Source organism: Staurois parvus, unplaced genomic scaffold, assembly GCF_062004578.1.
Source record: "Staurois parvus isolate SC_StPar_1 unplaced genomic scaffold, SC_StPar_1.0 ptg001472l, whole genome shotgun sequence".
Classification (NCBI taxonomy): Eukaryota; Metazoa; Chordata; class Amphibia; order Anura; family Ranidae; genus Staurois; species Staurois parvus.
The window spans coordinates 295,323-313,313 of NW_028319268.1; positions in this window are offsets into that span (position 1 = coordinate 295,323).

Here is a 17,991-nt window from a genome sequence, read left to right on the forward strand (position 1 = left end):
TTTAAACCTTCTTTATCCACCTGATACTAACATTTTGATTGATTTGATCTCACTAGCAGTCTAACAGCAACTCCTAATGCATTTCATTCCAGATATGTTCCCTGCTTTGCTGTCTTTCTTCTTTTGTGTCTCCCTACTTTTATGTGTTTCTTTTCTTATGTATCCTGCTTTTGCGTGTTGCTCAGTTTGCCTTTCTGCTTTTGAGTCTGCTGGCTAATGCGTTGCCTTCTTTATCTGTCTCATGGCTTTTGTATTACCCCTTTAATGTGTCTGCCGACTTTTCCTCGCTTTTGCATCTTCCCACCAATTTTATCTTCTTCTCTGTGCTATTGGTTTCTCTCTTGAGTCCTGATTTAGCTACAAGCCTTTTTCTGTTTTCCTGCCTTTGTGTGTTTTGCTTATTTTTCACATTCTTTACTTTTCTTAGCACTCTTATGTACTTTTATTTCTTCAGGTGTCCATACACCTAGTTGTAGTTCTGTCTGCCTTTCTGTGCTCAAAACTCCAAGTGTCATCAGAGCATCTTGTTCTTTCCTTCCCATGTGGCAGAGAGAGGTAAAGAAAAAAAGTGAAATGAGCACAGCATTTGCTTTTAGTATTGCTGACAATTTAATGAATGATTGCTCAAGCTACTTCTTCCCTAGATTCGTAGAGAGTAGGTTTCCTACCTAGCTCATGGAATGGATCTGAAGTGTATTTGACAAAAGGGAATACAAAAGGCACGTCTAAGTGTAGACTGTTTACAATTGAAAAAAAAAAAAGTTGTGTATTAGCAACTCACATATTTGAAGAGAAAATCAGGCACATAGTAATGGTATCTGGTGAGTGGAGAAGGTCTCCAACACTGGCCATGTCCTTGGCTGTGCAACAAGCCACTGGTCTCTCTCCAAAGGTCTACTGGAGTGTGGAGGAGGATCAAGAAGGAAGGCTGGAACACAAGTGGAGCGTAGCGTAAGATGTGATGATGTCACCAGCCATTATGCAACATGTGTTTCTCAGCATGCGCTGAGAAATAAATGGTAAATAAAAGAAAATAAATAAACCCCTCTTTGCACACAAACAGTCAGCTCTGATTAATCCCTTCCCGTTAAGTGTACGCAGACTAAATATGTTACCTCACAGAAGTGGGTCTTTATCCATGGAGCCACATATAGTCCCCGCTGTGCACAGTGCGCTCCCAGCACAGAGGCCGCGTTCTCACGGAGAACTCTGCGATGGTTTGTCAGGTGTGCTCCTTTGTCAAGCTTGACCTCCTCCACTCACCAGATACCATTACTTTGTGCCTGCCTTTTTCTTCAAATACGTGATTTGCTAATACACAACTTTTTTTAAAAAACATTGTAAACGGTCTACACTTAGAGGCACCTTTTGTATTCCCCTTTGTCTTCCATGAATTATCTGGAGACTGCTTCTTCTCCTTAGAGACGCTTGCCCTTAATCCTGCAGACCCCCACCCCTATACTCCAGTGACTTCTTTTCACTGGACTCTTTTCTATAAGCATATGGACTTTTTAGACTAAGAGTTAGACTGATTGCACCTTTACCCTCTTTCTCCAAAATGTATTTGATCATCTAATTTTCTTCCTCCTAAGGGCCCACAGCGATTGTATGCTGTTGTGGCTTTAGTTATACACCTGCTAAGAGCAATTATAAACATTTGATAGTTGAACAGTAGTATATGTTCAGATTATTTTTAAGGAAATCTTTACTGAGAAACATTCAGGTGCCATTATTGACCTTCTTATCCATTGCCTGTCTGTCTTTGGCAGTCTCCGGCAAAATTGTTTTAAGTTATTCACCTGGAACAAACATACGGTCTAGAAAGCTAGAGTTAGAAATCCTGATTTTTCTCATCTCAAATATTTGGCACTCACAGACAGTCTGCCACCTCATTATCAATTGCCTTCTCATTCACAAAAAAAGGCATTTGCCTCTAGATGGTTTGGACCAACCACCAATTGGTCCTACATAACCTGCTCATGCCCTAGTACCTGTGCATGAAAAACCTCTGCCTCTCACTTTAGGTCTGCCTGGCATTTTTAAATAAACAAGATTGCATTTGCATTTAATGGTAGCTGTGGTAAAATGGGGGATAACTATGTGCTGTTTTTTTATGCAAGTATGTGATGATGTACTGAGTACAAACTGTGTCGGCAAATAGTGTACACTGTGCACCCTAAAAAAAAAAAATGGACCTAGCAACAGAGAATAAAATATACTTGCATTCATCAAAAAACCCTAAAACACTAAACTCAAACCTTGTTATTTATTTATTTTAAAAGCAGGATATAACAAAATAAAAATAAATGGTAAATAAAAGAAAATAAATAAACCCCTCTTTGCACACAAACAGTCAGCTCTGATTAATCCCTTCCCGTTAAGTGTACGCAGACTAAATATGTTACCTCACAGAAGTGGGTCTTTATCCATGGAGCCACATATAGTCCCCGCTGTGCACAGTGCGCTCCCAGCACAGAGGCCGCGTTCTCACGGAGAACTCTGTGTCTTGTACTAAAGATCGAGAACTGGAAGGCCCAGTTCCCTATCACCTGATTGCTCTGATAGCCTCTGAATGTCTATCACAGTGATCAGTCACTGTACAGCCTACTCCTGTGTTCGTTTCTCCTATTGAATGGAGAAAAAGACACACTGTATATTTTCCACCTTGCTAGAGGAGAAAAGTGTAAGCAAAGAAAGTAAAAGAATAATAAAAAAAGAAAAAGGGTTAGGGTCAAGGTTAGAGTCAAAGATCATAGTCAGAGTCAAAGGTCAGGGTCAATGTATCACAGCAAACCCTCCCCTCCCCTCCCCTAATTCACCTGAAACTCATTCCTTCTCATTCGCCAAACATTTGAAAGCAAAGATGAAGTGAAATTATTTCAGATGTTGCTGTCAGCTGCAGTGAATTCGGTATCTCTAAAATTGCTCACTTCCACGGAAGTGTCTATTGACTTTTCAACAATTGACAGATGTCAAAACACAGGAACAGAGATATGTTATGCTCAATATAACACCATACAAAGGAGGCCCAGCAAGGCCATTGTTATAAAGATACAGGTCATTAGTATGTTTCAACATCCATATTGTGAGCAAGAAAACCAATGCTAGAAATAGCTCTCCCCAAAATCAGGAGTTAGGGAACAGAACAACTTGAATATGGAATATGGCCTCTGTGGTGGGCAACTAGGTGGCAAAGGGGAAGACAAACAGAAAATACCAGTGTACCAGTGGGGGAAATAGGGGGAGAGAGAAAAAGAAAAGGATGAGAAGGAGAGTAAGAGGAGATAAGAAGAGGGAGTGAAACATATGGGGAGGATTGGGATTGAAGGAGTAACCAATCTTCATTGGGATAAAGTCCAGATATCAAAGGTCAAAAAGGAAAGTCTAAACAGTGTGAAGGGTGTGATCAAAATCCACTAGCATGAAACCTGCATCCAAGATACCTGCTGTTTGTGTAATTTAGACAGTCCATCATCCAAAGTGATTGCCATTTTCTCAAATATAATACATAAGTTGATACAAAAATGATCTTCTCAATGGGAATAGCTGGTTTTCTCCAGGACCTGGCAATTGTCTGCTTTGAAACAATAAAAACTTCCATGCACCATAGTTTCTTAAGAGTTTTCAGAGAATAGTATAAAAAATTGCTTGAAGTTTTTTTTAGTAAAATGGTCTCAAAGGAGAATGGCAGAATTGTTTCAGTTGACAGAAAGTCCACACCTGATCAAAAAACATTCGCTTTGGAGGCACCTTTGACGGCACAGCTTGTGGAGCCCTGAAGAGAACAGACTAAGGTATCTGAAGACCAGGCCAGGTTCCACTCTCTATCATGGACACAAAATTTAGAGTAAGGTAGGTACTGAACAACCAAAACAGGGAAAGTGACTATCAGAGGCATATTGCCTGTCTAACAAACATTGATTTCTTTAGTACATGTTTAGGTAGGGGTTAAATTATGGTTTCCCTTTACATTTGTGGACACTCCCTGTTTTGTAATGTGGCCTTGCCTACTGCCAATTACGGTTTAGGAGGAATAACCCCAGGGTCTTTTTGGGAATGTCAGCAGTATAAGGAGGTGAAGAGCTTTTCCTCAATGCATGATTGCACTCCCTGTACCCTTGGGGGAAGGACCAGTGAAGGCTTCTGGCTTAATGCGAATATAAGCAGCATACCCTAAACAGTGAGTAGCACCACAGTACCCCTCCTGTGAATTGTGGGACGGTTACACAGCATGTATGGAAAATAGTGACTTGTCTACACATGCTGCAAATGGTTGTTGTGATTGCGTGCCATAGAGTGGCAGGGGCTTTTGGTGGGATTATTTTTGGAGGGTTGTAGTAGTGTGTAATTTGTTATTGGCAGGAGAATGCCAACCTAAAATCCAAATTTAGGTCCATGAACAACTTTTGGGCCTCTAGTTCATACAGTATCACAGTGTACTCCAATACCATGAAGCACAGGAGGATTTTACAAAAACATATTACAATGTTGTATGATGTTAGTTACCAGCCTGAGAAAACTCATTCTTCAAAGTCTGTGAAACAAAAAGAGTGTTACATTGCCACCACTCACATATTTACCTTTTAATAACCAAGAGGAATTGTCAACTCTATTTCAAAAACAAGTATTCATAAATCTTAGGTGCTCTAAATTCACCCTCGTCATAAGCGCTGTAGACATTTTCCATGAACAGCGCCAATCGGAGGAAATGACTGAAAAAGTAATTCATTATGGAGGTTGTATTATTGAGATTTCTGTTAGCCACTAATAACATTCATTGACAAGCACCAAATAGTGTAATCAGTCTCGATGTCATGACTATAGCACTGGGGACACAGTTCAATTTTTTTTTTTGCGCTGTGACATATTTTAACAAAATCATTCAGCACGAACCTAATCCTGTGAGAAGAGAGGCATCCAGACAACTTCTGAATCGTGCGTCAGTGAATTTAATTTACAGATGGGCCACGTGAATGTGATTTATCAATGAGTAGTGAGGCAGAAGACTATGCACCAGTGAGAAAATCTCCCAGAGGCAGACATTTATTAAGTAGTGCAGTAATCTTTTTATGTTTTAGACTTTTCATGGTGTTACTAATTCATCACCTTCCGTCGTATATAATAACAGCTTTTTAAGTACATGGAAGACATGGAAATTGCAGTAACCTATAGTAACAACTTATATATCCATTTACTAAGGGCTACTAATTTGTAAATGTGACAACTTGTGGTATTAAAGGGAAATGTATTAAAAATATATTTAAGATTTTATAGCAATGTTTAACTTAAAGGGTATATCCATGCATAGCCAAAATTTACCTCCAAACCTCTCTCTTTCTGCTTTAGCATTAGTATTTTTTTTACCTTGTTATTGTAGCAAGAAACAGACAGTTTTATTACTCATTAGGCCATCATCACAGTTAGAATACACTGATCAGTGTTACAGCCAATTGGCCGCAGTGCTGATCAAACAAACGTTTTCCAACAAGCCCATTCATGGGAAGTTGACAATTAGATAGACTTCTCAAGAATGGGAACAGCCATAGATGGATCGAAATTTGGCCGGTCCCAGCTGAACCAACCGAATTTTGATCCATTATGTCCAGCTTAAGAAATACAATACAAATTATTACTATGGCAGTAAAAAAGTCCCAGTCTTTGGCTTAACACTAGGAAGTAGAATGCTAGCACATATAATTTCTTGCATGCCAGAGTAAGGTAGTACTTTTGCCTACTGTATGATTATGGCATGGCCAGGCTAAAGTGATTGATTTTCTTTTGTGCCAGTGAAAAATATACTATATGGCCAAACATCGTGGACATCTGACCATCAGACCTATGAGTCTAATGAGCTTCCCATTACAAAACCATGGGCATCAATACAGAGTTGGCCTCCACCCACTTTGAAGGTCAATTTTTCTAGGAAGGCTTTCATAAGATTTATCTGTGTGCCTATCAGGGGCGGACTGACCATTTGGAAACTCGGGCACTGCCCGAGGGCCAGGGGTCAGTAAGGGGCCCCATGAGATGCCCCTGGTACCTTTTTCATAGGCTTTTTTGAGTTTGGGTAAGGACACAGGGGCCCCATGATCCCCTATTGCCCGGGGGCCCCATGAGTTGTTAGTCCTCCCCTGGTACCTGAGAATTTGTGTACAATTTCTATTTTTGCCTATGCCCATACTACTGTACTCGTACTTATGACAGCACCACTGTATACATGTTTAGAGAACCATACAGCCATTCATGTCAAAGACTGGCTGAATGCTGCACTTGGGCTGCCTGGGTGGAGAAAATTCACTGGTAATTATGCTGAAAGGCTCAGCCAGCCTGTATGTATTTCAACAATATTTACACCTCTGCTGATTTCTACCTTATTGGTTTTTGCATGCATATTTCTGTAACCTTTTTAAGACTTACTTTAGCCAACAAATATACTTTCTTTAGCACATGGTTCCAATTTGTTTTGCTTTTCTTTAGGAACAAGTTTGTATGCTTTGCTTCCAAAGATTTTGATGTGCTTCAGGTGAGGTTTCTTCCAATGCCATAGACTCATATGGAATTGTCTCTATTGTTTTTCCAGGTAAGTGGTTTAGGAGAAAACAAGTTGTCATACTTACCTCACCCTAGTATGTTATACATCTGCGTCATAAATCATGCTTCTGACACTTTCACATAAAATGTGGTTCATTCTCTCTGCAACCCACTTTGTTCTGGATTGTATGGTAGAGCTTTCTCACATTAGCTTGTCTTTTACCACTTCTATACACTGTGCCATTACTGTTGTGTCCTAAAGTACCTCTTGGGGGTAGAAAAGTTAAAGGATGCTTTATTGACAAGATCAGGCATCCATGAGAATGTTAAAACAGGAGCAGGAACTGGAGCAAACTTGAAACGAGTATAGAAAGTATTATATATGTTGTAAATGCGACATCCACAGATCAGAGGTATGAACATCACATATTCCAATAAAATAAATACAGACAGCAATGCTGTAAATAATTATTTTACAAAACAGTACTATGCATTTTATTACGTTGTGTAACACCCACAAAAACTAGCGAGACCCTCAGGGGCAGGGTGTACTGACATTTCACTACGGCAATAGTGGAGCGATGTGTAGAGATGAGAACCAGTCAACCAAAAGGAGTTCATTGATTCTCACTCAAAACTCAAGGGAGAGAGAGTAAGGGCACAAGACACTTGTGGACCAGCAGACTCTGGAATAGGGGAATAAAAGTACTTACAGCTTTCACTGACGGAGAACCTTGAAGCCAACCCAGCATTCTCCGACTGCAATCCACTGAGGTCCAAGCTTCCAATCCAAGCTTCCCCAGCCCCTCAAGACATCTGGAGATCAACCATGGCTCCTCAATTCCCAGTTTACGCAAACTGTGCCTCAAACCCAGGCTTTAGCCCAGACACATGGTCACCTTCTCAGAAAGGCGTAAGGGGATTCAGAAGTCAAACACATCCATTCACTAGGAAGGAGCCCAGGGGAGAGCACACTCTCCTTCTCGTTCACTTGCTGAATATTTATTCTTTCTCCCAGCATGCACCAATGGAAATAAACCTCCTAGTGGCTGGCCAAGGAGAGATAAATAGTCCTAGCTCTGATTAGTGCAACCCTCATACTAGTGGCAGAGGCACCAGCAACACCTACTGGCAGCAAACAGAAACAGACAGTAGCCAGAACCTATGAGAAACATAAGAAAGCAAAACTTTCAAAGGTTAACTAACTTCAGCTTAGGGCCACTAGATGTAAATACACACCTGCTAATGGCAGCTTGGCTACACTCACATAATGTTTGTTCTTTTTGACATGTCATTCTAATTGGATTGGAAAATCTGGATTGCTTCAGTTTTAATAACCCTAGCTTCTTAATGCTAACTAGAGATCCAAACTGAAAATATACTTCCCTTGAACCACATTTCCAACCATTATATACTTTACCTTTATCTTGTTTTTACAAGTCTTAACAACTAATGACTTCAGATTTTCTGGTCTCTGCTGTAGTTCAGCTGGTGATGCTTGTGTAGTTGCTGTTGATATGTAAGAATCCTGAAGTAAAAACTTCCAAGGCTTCCCTGTAATATTTGTAGTCTGAAGAGGTTATTTAAGGCTTCTGTTGAATTTCTCAGTGTCTCCATTTGCTTTGGAATACTAAGCTTTGGTTTTACCTTGAACAATATTACCCTGTCTTGGGAAGGAGTCAAACAAATTAATGAAACAAATTGTGGTCCATTGTCAGACACTAGTTCCTTTTGCTTACCTTCCGTGCTGAATACCGTGGAGGAAAATGTAATTACAGTAGCAAATGTTATATTTGAGATAAATGCAATTACTGGTCATTAATGGTATAGGAAATCAGCTGTCCACAGGTGCCTCTGTGAAAGGGAATACAATTGCAAACCAAGCCTATCTCAAGAAAATTTTTTAAAAAAGCACTGACTTGAGTGGTGTGACAGCAGATTTATCACGACTCTGACAAGTAATGCACGATTGAATGGCAGTTAGTACTTGGGCATCCATGCTTAGACACCAGTATAAAAACAATGGGCACCAAACCTAAAATGAAAAAGTCCAAAAATGGCTTGAACTATGCATATTTTAATTAAACAGCCATTGTGTTTGGGGGGCAACAACCCCCTTCCTTCATCAGGGCGTAGAATGAGACAATGCCCTAAATTGATTCAGAAGATATTATAATCAATTGGATCTACAGTGCATATAATTTGGTATTAACTCTCCTTTAGGGCTGGAATTGTAGTTAAGTACTCAGCAGAAGCTACTGCTACTGAGCACATTATATTTATGTATTTATTTCAGGTACTTATATAGCGTCGTCAATTGACGCAGTACTTTACATATATATTGTACATTCACATCAGTCCCTAACCCTTAAGGGGCATACAATCTAAGGTCCTTAACTCACATTCATATACAAGGGCCAATTTAGACAGGATCCAATTTACCTACCAGCATGCACAGGGAGAACATGCAAACTCCAGGCAGGCGGTGCCATGGCTGGAATTCGAACCAACGACCCTAGTACTGCCAGGCAGAAGTGCTAACCATTTAGCCACTGTGCTGCCCAATTACATAATTACAATTTCTAGTACAGTACTAGTCTTTGGTACTAGTAAGCAATGAGATCCAAAGACAACATCAACTACTGTAAGCACCATTTTGTCAAGTGAATGGGCTGCTCTGTGAGCAAACTTAAGAAAAAAATACAAGCGGGAACATATGATCCTGTAATGCGAAGTGTGAATAGGCCCTTACAGAAAAGAGTGAAGGTTTCATTGTCTGACACATTGGTTAAACATATAGTCACACTTTAATTTTGTGTACAGCCAGATGAGGTGCCACTAATTGGTGAAACGTTGGACACTGGTACATAGGGGAAAGTGAAGCTATTGTGATAAGGTCATCTGCTAACTGTAGATTTAGCTCAGCAAAAAGTTTCCTGTCCTGTGTGGCAGTGCCTTTCTTTACAATGTAGAGGTCAGCTTGCACATTATTGATTGAAACTTTACAGTCACAGGCAGGGAACCAAGCTCAGGAATGTGGTTTCTAAGATAACTAATCAGTTTCAAAGTAGGTGCAGTAAGTTGCTCATTTACAAATTATACATTTCCTCAGGTAATATAGAGACAGAAGTTCCTGTATCAAGTATTGATTAGCCCTTATTAGCAAATGCATTAGTAATAGTTACAGTGTACAAAAGCTTATCTAAACAGCAGTAACTCGTGAATCTGGCTAGCAGTAGTACGGTAGATTTTTTTTCAAAGTGTCCCATTTTCTTGCATTTATGTTAACATGCATCTATAGCAATCCATAGTAGTACTTGTTCTGTGCATGTGCAGCTCTGCATTGCTGTTTAGATTAATCTCTTGTTGTATCTTTGTATTGGGCTTAAATATGTTAAAGGAAGGTTCTGAATTCACATCCTGTATGGTCACAGTAGTCCCCTAACTGTGAGGACTTTTTGCCTTAGCAGTTTGGCTTTGGCTGAACATTGAAATAGTCTTTGCTAGAGTTAAATCATATTCCACTTGATTGCTTCCCCTTGTCTATAGAAGAAGCTTCTAGAGTTTAGGGAGGGAGAATTCAAATACCTGGCCAAAATATTTAGTAGAGCCTGGTCAATACCTGGAGAGGTATGCTCAGATGGTGGCTGGGTTACTGTTAAATAGTCTGGAGCCCTGAGAGGATTGTCTTTTTCCCCCTATGGGGATGGATCTACATGCTGAAAGGTAGGGGCACTGCTTATCCCTGGACCCCCCTTTCTGGACTGGAGGATGGATTACCTTGGTGGAGGTTGCACCTCTGGACTGACCATTGCCAGGATCAAATGAGTAGAGCCTGTTTATCTATACTAAGGCTGATTTATTGTCCCCCCAGCCCGCTTCGATACCTAATCTGCTTCATGGTCCGCAGCCATGAGCAGTGGGCTGTTCAAGTCTACCTATACAAGTGCTACTGATGCTAAGTGGGAGTTGTCATCTACTAGCAGTATATCTAATTTTGGAGGATCCTACATCACCCCAAATTACCCTCCCTAGTTCTACCAGCAAATAAACTTCAAAAAAAGACACCGCTAGGCTATGCATTAAGCCAGAGTGAATTGCCTACTTCTATGTACCTGGCTGAAATGAGAATGGTTGTTGAATCTGTGTCTGCATAAAGAACATGTTGTGATGGTTTATGTAAGGATTTATTCTACTTATGAAGGGCGGTGTCCCTTTCCCTTAAATAAAATATTACAGTGCCTCCAGCCGTTAAAATACGGCAAATATTTAATGAACCAATAATTTGGACACCTTAATAATTTGATCACCACTTATTAATATACCTTGAGTCCTTTTAGCCAGTATGATTTCGTACCATACACACAAAAATTGCCTTATAATAAATAAATATATAAATTTATTTATGTACAAAAATTATATATATATTAACACAAAACGCAAAAGACTGGTAATAAATGGATACTAGTACACACGATCAAAGATATACTATACCAATATTATACACCAAACAATTCTAATAATGGTAATACAGATTAAAATTAAATTTTAGTAATAAATTGTAATTTAGAGTACTTCAGAGGTCATTTTCTCCCAAAACGTGGCCATAGGAATGGGAGAAAATATTCCCTGATAAATTGTACTCTAACCAATAAAAATTAATTATTCATGCAATATGTGAATTTTTAAAATGACACCAAACAATTTCTAGCAGTAATAATATGGATCTCTCTATATATATATAAACACCCAATGCACTTATTGTCACTCTAATGTAACTATTATTACTCTAAGCAACAGAGGAAATACACAATACAATATTAGAGCTAAACAGTCTCACCACACCCAGAACCTGGATTATGATGCCTCCCCAGTGGATTCAGCTGGCAATTGAAACGCCTTCAGGGATGACCGCAGGGGCAAGTGAGAGATAGTGCAATAGGTAGTGATGTTGAAAAAATGTAGGAAGTTAGAGGTACAGAGATTTAGAAGTTTAGTAAAAGTTTTTAAAAGTTTGAAAGGATGAAGTAGTAGTTCTTCAGAAGGGATGGATTTCAGCCTCGTCAGATTTCTTCAGCTTGTTGTTCTCCTTTGGTAGCTTGTTTCTTTTTTTGTGTGTCTTTTTTTCCAGTGTGTTTTTTTTCAAATGAGGTGCATGGCTTTTTTATACCATCCAAACCATTGTTCTAAAAGGCCCCAACAGGCTTTTTGATTGGCCAGTCAAGAAGTGTATGTACCTAAGCTATCTCTCACCTGTCCACTAGGGGGCAGTCAGGGATCACAAAACAATTTGAGTATTTATGATGACTCATACCTCGGGTGGAACCCAAGGTGATTTTAGGTATTAAATATATATCTTCCAAATATATTTTTGATTATACCTATAATGTCCTGGATAGGAACCATAGAAGATATATGTGTATTCAGTTATTCATTTCCCTGAGGTTTAAACTTGGGTGAAAACATTTGCTTTCTGATAGAAATATACAACTGATACCAATTCACAATATATCTTACTTTTCACCATTTCATACTCAATTTAGTGGTATACAATCCCCAACTCTGCTGAATATATTTTTGTTTGAGAAAGAGTGTGAATAATGTGTCTTTCTTTTAATGTCTTTGTGGGTAAAAATATAAGTTCTGAGTTTCAACTTTTGGTCTTAGGAATGACACAGGAAACCGCTGTTTACTTGTCCATTGTAAAGATAATAGGGTAAACAACCAGTTCTCCTTGTAGCCTTCCTTTGATAAGTCTGTTGGCTTATCACTCTCTCCAAGGTTTTGTTTAATCTTATCAGACTTACAAGTATGGTCTTACGTATTGTTAATTTGGTCATGTGTGGTGACTCACTGTTTGGAAGTCCAACGTTGTATTTGACTGTCTAATTAACTTTTTGTAGGTGCAATCTCCTCAACTCCAATAGACAAATAGCACTTGTTGAGAATATACACTTTAGCTAGTCTTATAGTCACCAACCTAAGCTCTCAGGATTGTCTGTCTTGGGACCACCTGTAGATATTCAAATAGTCTATTGTCTCTGGAAAGATCCCCTTCTACTCATTGTGTTTGTAATTTCACTAGAAGGTCATTTGAATTCTAACCAGGAAAAGTTAACCCTTAACAGACGGCTAGGCTGGTTTGCTGTTGGAATGAAATTATGTTTTTGATAAATAGTCCCCCAAAAGTCATTACAATGTTAACACCAATTAACCAGTCTAAGTAATTTTTGCATTAGTGGGTGTTAATGTAAATGGCAGATCACATCTGAAGCAGCAGTAACACCAGATCAGAGTAGGCCAATTTCTGGCATTCTTAGCTCACAGTGACCAAGAAGTGACTTTGTTTTCCTTATTTGCTTCCCACCAGTCTCTGTGGGCAACAAGGATCCATGGAGGTGCTAGCCCAAAGAGGACAACAAACCTTGCCATAAACCACACCTGCCTATAACACAAGTGTACACTAGCTGTAAGCAGGTGGATAAGACACCACTTTCCTGGTTGCAATTGGTACTCTAAACCAAAAGGTTCTGTAGTGACCTCTTGTGTACATAGCTTGTGAGTGTAGTTAGCGGCTTGTTAGAAGCCTGGGTTTGTGTCAGAGGGTTTACTTCAGGTCAGGCTGGAGGGCTCTATAGGTCATGTCAGTCCTTTGGTACCCCCCCCCCCGGTTCTAGAAGCTTGGAGAAGTTTATAGAAGCCAGTATGTGTAGGTCAGGAGGAGCTGATCAGCATATTCATGGAAGTCTGACCAATCACAGGCATGAGGCCTGGTAGTGTGGAACACTTGTTCATATATATGAGAAAGGGGAGTTGGGTGGAATATGGAGTGCTGAGGTGTGCTCCTGTTAGCCTGGGAGGGGACCTCAGAGAAGGGGGGTTCTGCCTCCAAGTTGGAGGTTGGAAGGATGGGAGAAGGAAGTTGATAGAGGGAGGTCCACTGCCTTACAATCCACCGTGGAAGGACAGCCTGTTAGCCTGGAAGGAAACCAGCCTAGCAAAAGCCTGAAAGCAGTTTTTCCAAAGCTACAGAACACAAGGACAGTGTAGCTCTACACCCCTGAGGCCTACAGGAAAGAGGGCTGCTAGGTTCTATACCCAACCAGTTCTCCCTGGGACAGTGATGCAAGCCTGTACTAAAATCTCTTGTTTTGGGATACTCTTCAAAAAACAGCCAAGTGGATGGGTAGTTTCTAGCTGGGTCTGAAGAGGTTCACTTAGAGGTGACCAAGAGCTCCTCACAGAGGCTTTGTTATTGGTCCATGAAGAGACTGATGACACTCCGGAGGGAGTAGTAAATTCAGGATCCTACATTTTGTGAAGTTGTCCTTGAGTTATTAGTTTCAAGTCAAGTCAGACATCCCATATACCCCTAGACCCTATCCAAGTTGTTTATCCCCAAATAAAACAACAAAAAACAAGCCCATGGACTGGTTACTGACTCTGAATAAAAGTTTGAAAATGCATGTTGCCTGGATGTGCAGGTAAATAGGGGGACCAAAAACCAGCGGCTCCTATGGGGTTAAACATCTAAACAAGCATTTTTGTTCCAAATATGGCCTGACCTTTATACATTCAATTGGAATTTAGGTAGTTTTGCTTCCCTATTATAAAAATAGGTTTTCTTTTTCTTTTTAGCTTTTTAACCTGTTTCCGCTGGCTGTGCGCATACATGCAGCTACTGGGCAGGTGGGCTTTAACGCCAAGTGGCTGCATATATGCACCCATTGGAAGTGGCTTTTCTGTGTTGAGAGTGAGCTCCCAACATGGTCATTAAAGTGTCACGGGCAGCTCCCAATGCATACTTGAGATTGGGGACTTCTAATCATGTGACTGCTGCGACAGCCAATCACAGCACTCACAAGATCTGAAAGCCTTCCTCTGCCTACTGGCATTTAGATCCTTTTAAAAGGTCAGGGGAGGTGGCAGGGGGTTAAACTGGATGACATTTAGTTTTCTAAAGTATTGTATCATTAAAGCAGTAGCAAACCTCACCTAAAAAAACAAAACAAAATCCCCCATAAGGTAATGTCATAATGTGCTAGTGTGCATCACATACTAGCACATTATGAAGGACTTACCTTAAAACAAAGCCCTTCAGCTGCACGCTGTAACTGCTGCAGAGGCTTCCATCTTCACCTGGTCTTCCTTCTGGTTTTGTGAGCTCCAACTGTCTGACTGGCTGAGCTGTGATGACATATCTCCTTGCTTTCCAGAGAAAGAAAAAGCATCATGTCCCTACTGACAGGAGATAGATCTGTGTTGAGAGATCTCTCTCATGTCAGCTGCTCCGCCGAATTGCTGGCCAGGACCTGGTAAATTACATCTTCAGGACCCAATGACAGTGCAGTCAGGGCAGCGCATGCACACCTCCTACCCAGAAATGCAAAATCACTTATATTTATGTGATTTTGTGCAGAGCAGCCGCCCTGTAGCAGTAAAACTGCTACAGGGTGGCCAATAAGTGGTTAAAAAGTAGTGCAATCACTACTTTGTGTGTGGTCTGGTGAGTTTTACAGCCCATGCAAATGAATGGGCTGTCATAATGCACTGTAGCAGAACTTGCATGTTCCCTTGCACGTTCCCATAGTGAATCAGCCCTTAAAGAGTTTCTTTCCTTGTGATAACTTATCCTTAGAATAAAACAAATTAATACAGTTATAACCGCTAAAACTCAACCTGCAGCCAGCATGACAGTGTGATCATACAACATTGGTGTCTCAAAGCCCTTATTTAATTTCTCGTTCGGTACATAGAACTTTTTTAATGAATCGGATTTAAATGTATTACCGTACTTCTGTATCTCTTCTGCAATGGATGAGTCAGATTTGAATCTTCGTGACAGTCTTTCCAGTTTTTCAATCACTGTAGCACCATTATTTACCACTGAGTTGTCTTGATTCTTTTGTTAAACCATCTTCAACATATTCCCTGCATCGAGTTCTAACACAATAATACCAAATTACCTGCAGGAGCAAACCAGAGAAGGCTTTGCGTTGTGCTGTAAAACAACCAGCAAATTTAAAATGTATCTAAAGTCTTTTTTCATTTTGAACAGAGTGGTGCAGGTTTATAACCCCTGTCAGCTCTTTATTACTCTCTGTGTCCACGCTTGGGAGATTCCCCATCATTATTAGGACTCATGGACACTGTAGCTGATAAAACCACGTTTAGGAGCTTTTCTGCATTTTTTTCAGCAGCCCCTGAATTCTCCCTAATGTTTTCCTATGTGTCCATGTACACATCGTCGTTTACAGTCATTTGAGTTTACAGTCGTTTAAAAGTGTTTGCATCTGAAATTTTTTTTAACTTTTCCAGTTCCCGATGCAGTCTAGAGCCTTTTTTCATCATGAAAAATGCATGCAAAGCATTTTTTCAGTGTACTCAGATGGACAAAACACTGAACACAGGATGTTCCTACCAAGCTTGTCACACATTGTAATGACCAAATCACACCTCAGACCTCTCCCACCCTTGGAAACAAAAGATATGTTAATGACCATTCACACCTCAAATTCCTCATGAAGACCCCCTGCCAGGTGACCTTAATGACTCACTCCACCAGACACCTTTCCCACCCTTGGGAACAAAAGAATTGTTAATGAGCAACTCACACCTAATTATCTCAACACATACTGCTGTCTCTGCTTCTACTGTGTGTATTTCTCTGAAACAGTCTGAAATAGTTAATAATTTACTACCTTTCAGTGCATTCTGAGCATTTAAGAGGTTCTCCTGCGCATATCTTTAAAAAACGCTTCTAAACGCAAACGCACATAAACGCGCATAAATGGGTTATGCAAATGCAGCTAAAGAGACATTTTTTAACGTACGTTTTCCAGCAGTCAGTTTCCATTGTTCAGAAGTGTCCCATGTACATGGAGCCTTATCCTGGTGACCACTGTCACTGAAAGAGGAGAAAAGAGGAAAAGAGTAAAATCTATCATTTTGAGTTGTCGCTGGGTCAGGAATAAAGGGGATTCAAAGAGGACACAAATACAGGTGACAAATGAAAAAAAGAGGATTTGACTTACTTTGGAAAGATCTGTTGTAGCTATGGAGGAAGGAAATTAAGGAAACCCGTCCAAATGGGACTCAGAAAAAAAAACACACACTTTTTTTTTTAAATTTTAATCATTCCCTACTCCAGCAAGTCCCAAAGTAACATTCATGACCCAAATTGCATAACAGACCCTTTTGCCATGAGTCAATTTCTGACCATGCTGCCACCTGTAATTTCAGAACGAAGGCTGGAGGAACAGAGAACAACCACATGTGTTGGGTAGATCTGCTTGCAAGAAAGAATCAGAGGTAGGGAATGGTGTAAGGGAACGAGGGCATGCAGAGATGAGCAATGGGGGTGCAAAGGTTATCAGTGCATTTAAGGGGGTACAGAGATGAATAAAGGAGGTGCTAGTTACTTCTGATAGAAAAGGATTACAGTGGTGTAAACAGGGTACAGAGGTAAGCAATAGGATTACAGTGCTGTAAAGGGAATGCAGAGGTGAACAGTGGGGGTGCAGAGTTTAGGACTGACTGATACAGTAGTAGAAAAAGGGTGCAGAGGTAAGCAGTTGTGGATGAGGGGTACAAAGAAGATGGTGGATGAGGGGTACAGAGGTGAGTGGTGGACAAAGGATGCAGAGATGAATGGTGGTTAACTACTTGCCTACTGGGCACTTTCACCTCCTACCTGCCAAGGCCAATTTTCAGCTTTCAGTACTGTCGCAAGTTCAATGACTATTACGTGCTCATACATCATTGTACCCATATGAAATTGTTATCATTTTTTGAGACAGATAAAGCTTTCTGTTGCGGGTATTTAATGATCACTTTTTTTTTTTTTTTTTTGCTAAACAAACGAAAAAAGACCAAACATTTTGAAAAATAAAAAATGTTTTTCTTAGTTTCTGTTATAAAATTTTTCTCCTTCACTGATGTGCGCTGATGTCACCTAATGTCAGCTAAGTGCTGCTGATAACCTACAATTGTGTTTACATTGTGATCAGCTGTGATTGGACACAGCTGATCACATGGTAAAGGGCCATTGTGATTGTGCCTTTACTGTGATCTGTGATCAGCTGCATGGAGGAGGTGCGATTCTTGGAGGATGTCATATGATGCCCTCCCAGAACTGGTCAACTGAGCTGTAGAATACGACTATAGCATAGTCAGCAAATGGTTAAGGTGTTTCAGAGATATGTGTGATGGACAAGAGGCGCAGTGGTGGCGGATGAGGGGGGCAGGGATTAGAAGCAGATGAGGTGTGCAGTGTTAGCACCGTATGCAGAAAAACATATATAATAGAAGAATTTAAAAAATGATTGTGTATGTGAGACTTTTCCTTGTGGCACAATATTTAACTACTTGCCCTCCGAAAGATTTACACCCCATCATGACTAGGCCTCTTTTTGCTACGTGGCACTGTGCTATTTTTAACTAAAAATTGTGCGGTCATGC